The 5336-nt window shown below is 39.6% G+C and overlaps 1 non-coding gene across 1 annotated transcript; it reads left to right on the top strand.

The window, feature by feature from the left end:
• The first annotated feature begins 1150 nt into the window (after positions 1-1150).
• LOC123326925 lies at positions 1151-1257 on the top strand. Its single transcript, XR_006541396.1, has one exon. It is a non-coding gene; the product is annotated as a U6 spliceosomal RNA (small nuclear RNA).
• Positions 1258-5336: the final 4079 nt, after the last annotated feature.

Below are 5336 nucleotides of genomic sequence, written 5' to 3'. Positions count from 1 at the left end.
GAGAAGGAGGAAGGTCAGAGGGAGAAGCAGACTCCCTGCTGAGCAGGGAGCCCGATGCGGGACTCGATCCCGGGACTCCAGGGTCATGACCTGAGCCGAAGGCAGTCACTTAACCAACTGAGCCACCCAGGCGCCCCCATTCTAGGTTCTTTATGGAGAACTTTCCTCCAGACAAATCTTTTATTAGACCCTGAAAGCCACCATCTCACACAGTATGTTATATCCCTTGGGCAAACTGTCTCCACCATTAATGACCACCAAAACCAGTGCAGTTGAAAACCTGCACCTGCACCTTGTTCTCAGGTAACATACATCCAAAACTTACATCCAGGGATTGGGTATATCTTAAGACTCTTTCACAGGACGAAAAGTCACTGGAACCTGTCTGGACTGTTCCCTATCAAGCTCTCCTGACCACTCCATCATTGGTAAAATTTCATGGCTTCTCCCTGTGGATCCATCTTTCCAGAATCAAGACTGCTTAGTCCACAGATGAGGAGCCCTCCGCCAAGCACAGCGTGGAGCCATTCGAGATCTACACCTGTTATTCAAATGAGACTCAGGTGATACACACTCAGAGATGTAGAGGCCCATGAATCTGGCCAATCCCCACTCTCTTGTATTCAATCATTCCATGATATTATCTTAGAAAAACTCCCTAGATACTTTCCTCCCAAAATTCTCATGATTCTCCTTCCCAATTCCAAGACTTCATTCTCAACCTTTTCCTTCAGGGTGACTTCTCTGAATTTACTTGGTCAGAAATCATTACTTACTTGAAGCTGTCCCTGCCCTTGATGTCTTGCTCTCACAATAAAATCATCACCCCTTTTTGGGTTGATCTTTGTTTTTCTCATTGTAACCTTCTTTCAGTATATATCAAATCCTAAACGTGGATTTCTATGCTCACATATTTGGCTCTAATCCAAAATAGCAAAAAGACCTGCCCATTGTGAAATATCACTCCCCTTCTGCTCTTCTTATATTGTTTGCTGTCACTTTCCACTGATAATCCTAAGGCTCCCCTAAGGAGGCACAATACCTCCTCCAAACAGCCAATTCAACTTATTCCTCCAATTGTTGGCTATGCCTAGATGCCTCCTGGGAGTGGCCTGGGTCCACTTCCCGGGCCCTAAAGAATGGACCCTGAATGCTCATTTTGGCAGCACATATACTAAAATTGGAATGATACAGAGAAGATTAGCATGGCCCCTGCGCAAGGATGACACACAAATTCGTAAAGTGTTCCATATTTAAAGAAAAATAAGAATGGATATCAATAAAGGCCTCCTTGGCCTACACTGTAACCAAAGTTCCCAAAGCTAATATGCCCCAGGCAGCCTTAGATTATCTATGGCAATCTCAAACAGATTTCAAACCTTGCATGCCACCAACCCAGTCGTCTCGGGACCTCGCATTTCAACCATTTAAGCTACCCTTACACGCATCCATTTGCATGATGGCCACAAGACCACAGGAAATATTAGTTAGATTCTCTAGTTCCCCCAGCCTAATTGTTCCCCTTCAATCTCTTTGGATGCAGGAAATATCACAGTTCTGCCAAGGCAGACCTCAAAACTGCTCAACTCCTTCACTTTGGTTACAACCCACAAAATGGGGACCCTGCCAATTCTTTCCCTGAAAAACTCCTCATACATGTCACCAGATGTATGCTTTTCTGGGAAAATCATACTTCTCCTTTCCATCTAAGATCGCACCAGAATGGTCTTCACATCCATATTTTGACCAACATTCTGTTCGTGATTATTTATGTATTCTCTAAGAAGATGGAAACTTTCTCTCCAGCTCCCCTTTGCTTTTTTGAGCTCCCACCAAAATTGCCTTTAGCATCCACATTTCAGTCAACAGTTCCTTCTTCTCAATCTTGGGTTTTTCTAGCATGTACCTCAAACTCTTCCAGCCTCTACCCAGTACCCAGTTCCAAAGGCACTTCCTTGTTTATAGGTATCTGTCACAGTAGCACCCCACTTCTCAGTCCCAAAGTCTGTATTAGTCAGCTTAGGCTGTCATAACAAATACCATAGATGGGGTGGCTTAAATGATAGAAATTTATTTCTCACAATTCTGGAGGCTGGAAGCCTCAGATCAAGGTCCAGCAGGGTTGGTTTCTGGGGAGAGATCTCCTTGGCTTGCAGACAGCCTCCTTCATGTTATTTCCTCACATGGCCTTTCCTCTGTGGCATGCTTCTTTTCTACTCTTCTACTCTTCTTATAGGCCTACCCATCCTACTGGATTAGGGCCCTACCCTTATGACCTCATTTAACTTCAATTACCTCTGGAAGGCCCTATCTCCAAATACAGTCGTACTGGGAGTTTGGACCTCAACATATGATTGGGGGAGGAAGGGTCACAATTCAGTTCCTAGAAGGACTGTATACAACATACAACTTTTTCTAAAACACAACTTGATGAAAAGGAAACAAGTATTTCTGGGGGTTAGTAAATGGACATGAATGGACATGAATAGATAGCATGATTTCCTTTTATTATAATAAATTATTCCAGGTGGTAACCAATTATTCTAGCTAGTCAGGTTATTCTAATTAGGTACCATTATTAGCCACAACGAGGTACAAATCTATGGTTCAACTGGTAGCTATGATTCTTCTTCTAACTATAAAAGAAGTGTGATGCAAATTTCTTTACAGGAATGAAAAAAAAATATAAACCAGGTAATGTAATTGAGATTTACTTTGAAATTATGGGTAATTACCTAGAGTTTAGAGATAATTAAACCTAAAAACATGTGCCCTCTTACCTCTAGGGTTGTCCTTCTGGACTGATTATACACTTTTGTTCTTCTATAGAGAAGGCAGCTGAGTTGGTTACATTATTCTCTAACTCATATATATTATAATTCTCCATACAGACTAATGACAAGAGTTTTGTGATTACTTTGCAGAAAAAATGGATTTATTTATGTAGGGTGCAAGGATTAATATATCCACTGGAATAGAGTCTAAGTTGTATTTTTTTCAAATGTAATATATGTAATATATATTAATAGCTTTCTTCTAAAAAGTGTACCTACATTCATAGCATGCCTCCAGCATGTATTTCAGTGGCTTCTCTTAAAAAATGATGGGCAAAACTGCTTCACATACCCACATGGACCTGGACTCTACATTGTTCTCTAACCGCATCTCAAGCTGTATTCATTCTTGTGCTCTCTGACACTGGCATTATCATACTGGGCCCAAATGGGAACAATATGGTGCCTCTTAAAACAACATAATTCAATGAGGGTTCCATGAAGGAACTATTTACAAATATGTGAGTAAGACAGATTGAAACCACAACCAAAATGTTCTACCATCCTTAGGACCAAAGGGATTGTGGGATAGAAGTGGTTATGGAACCTAGGAAGAAAGATCCCTTTGGAGAAGACCTGAATGTCATTAGTGGAAAGGCATTACCTGAGACAACCTCATAGAGAGGGCCAGAGAAATAAAGGTACTGGTTTATTTATTCTCCCCTCAGCTTTAAAAAAAAGAAAAAAAAAAAAGTTCAGAGCTCTCCAGTGGCCAAATCTAACTATAAGCCAAAGTTAAGGGAATCCATTGTTAAAGCCTATATGGTGAAGAGTATTTTGGAGGGACAACAGCAATAGCCACCAAATGGGGTATCATTATGCTGTGTTTGTTATTATCTCTCCTTACTATGGGTGTTAGCATATGTCATTCCATCTCCTTTTTTTTCTTTTTTTTTAAGATTTTACTTATTTATTTGACAGAGAGAGAGAGAGAGCACAAGCAGCGGGAGCGGCAGGCAGAGGGAGAGGGAGAAACAGGCTTCTCATGGAGCAGGGAGCCCGAAGTGAGGCTCAATCCCAGGACCCTGGGATCATGACCTGAGGCCAAAGGTAGACGCTTAACTGACTGAGCCCCTGCCATTTCTCCTTGAGCAAGTCTTCTCTTCTATTCACTTTGCTAATTCCTATTTATTCTCTGGATATCAGTTTAGAAAGTCATTTCTTTAGTTAAGCCTTCTTCAGCTCTTTATTATTCAGGACATGTCAGGTGATGCTGTGATAATAAGTGACACTAAAATCCCAATGGCTTAATACAATAAAGGTTGATTTCTTTCTAATAAGGCCAACTTCATGGGCTTGCAAGATAGGCAGTCACACACGGCTCCATGCTCAAGAAGGGCCAATGTTTGGTTTAACTGCTGTCATCATCTTGGTATTCTTAAAGTTTTGTTTTTTTTTTAATTGTGGTAAAATATATGTAACATGAATTTTGTCCTTTTTAAATGTACAATTCAATGGCATTCATTCAGTACAATCACATTTGCATTGGGCAAATTGTATAGCTAATCCTTTTCTCTAATGGCACGTGCCCATCATGAGAATCTGCTCCAACTACTCACTGAGTCCTCCAGGCCTATGGGATCTCCAGAATCTTGTAACTTCACCCCCAGAAATATATGCTTCTTCCAGTGCCTCAGCAGGAGAAGAATCCTCCAAGAGTCAGGCACGCCTGCTCTTCTATTCTGCCTTATGAAGATATATAGTTGGAAAAGGAAGAGTATTTTAATAGTCCTTTCAGATAACAATGCATACGCTTTTTCTGATAATATATAAAACTTGACAAATGGAATTTTCTGAAAATAAGTTGCAATGTAAAATTTGAAACCATATCAGTCAATTTTTAAAACTCTGTTACATTAAAATCCATTAGTCTATCATGTACTTTGAATAGATCCTTTGTTTATGTAAGACTAAGTATCATGCTTTGGCCATTTGGAAAATATTGACTCATGGAGTTATGCAGATCTTCCAACTGTTGGCTCATTTTGTTACATACTATCAAAAACCATATATACCAATATCATTACCAGTGTTACTAGAAACACCTTTAAGTATTAGGAAGTTGTCAAATTTATGGTGCATGAAAACCATGCACGTTTTCAAAAATTCTAATTTTTGCTTGAAAGCTCAAATGTCATCATTAATAATACTCTCATCTTTGCTTGAAGTGTTAGACTCACATCTTTCATTTTTGAAAAACAAGTCTGTTGAGTGTCAAGTAGGCAGTAGTTATTTTAAGTAAATATGTTCTATTTTAAAAACACATGTTTTATTTTGGGACTCCCATTCATATGTCGGTGTGAAGCAGAAGTGCTTTATGGGTATTTCCCATCCACTTCATCGCACATAGTAATAAAAAAATATGTACGCAGGGATTGAGATTGAATAAATCAATACTTTTTACTGCTTCATCAAATTCTCTTTTTCTTTTTTTAAAAGGAATTTTGTGATGGTGAAATTCATGGGCTGAATTCTGTCCCCTCCAAAATGCATGTGTTGAAT

This window comes from Neomonachus schauinslandi, chromosome 1, assembly GCF_002201575.2.
Source record: "Neomonachus schauinslandi chromosome 1, ASM220157v2, whole genome shotgun sequence".
Lineage (NCBI taxonomy): Eukaryota > Metazoa > Chordata > Mammalia > Carnivora > Phocidae > Neomonachus > Neomonachus schauinslandi.
The sequence above is the reverse complement of the archived record's forward strand: the minus strand, read 5'-3'. Positions and strand labels throughout refer to the sequence as shown.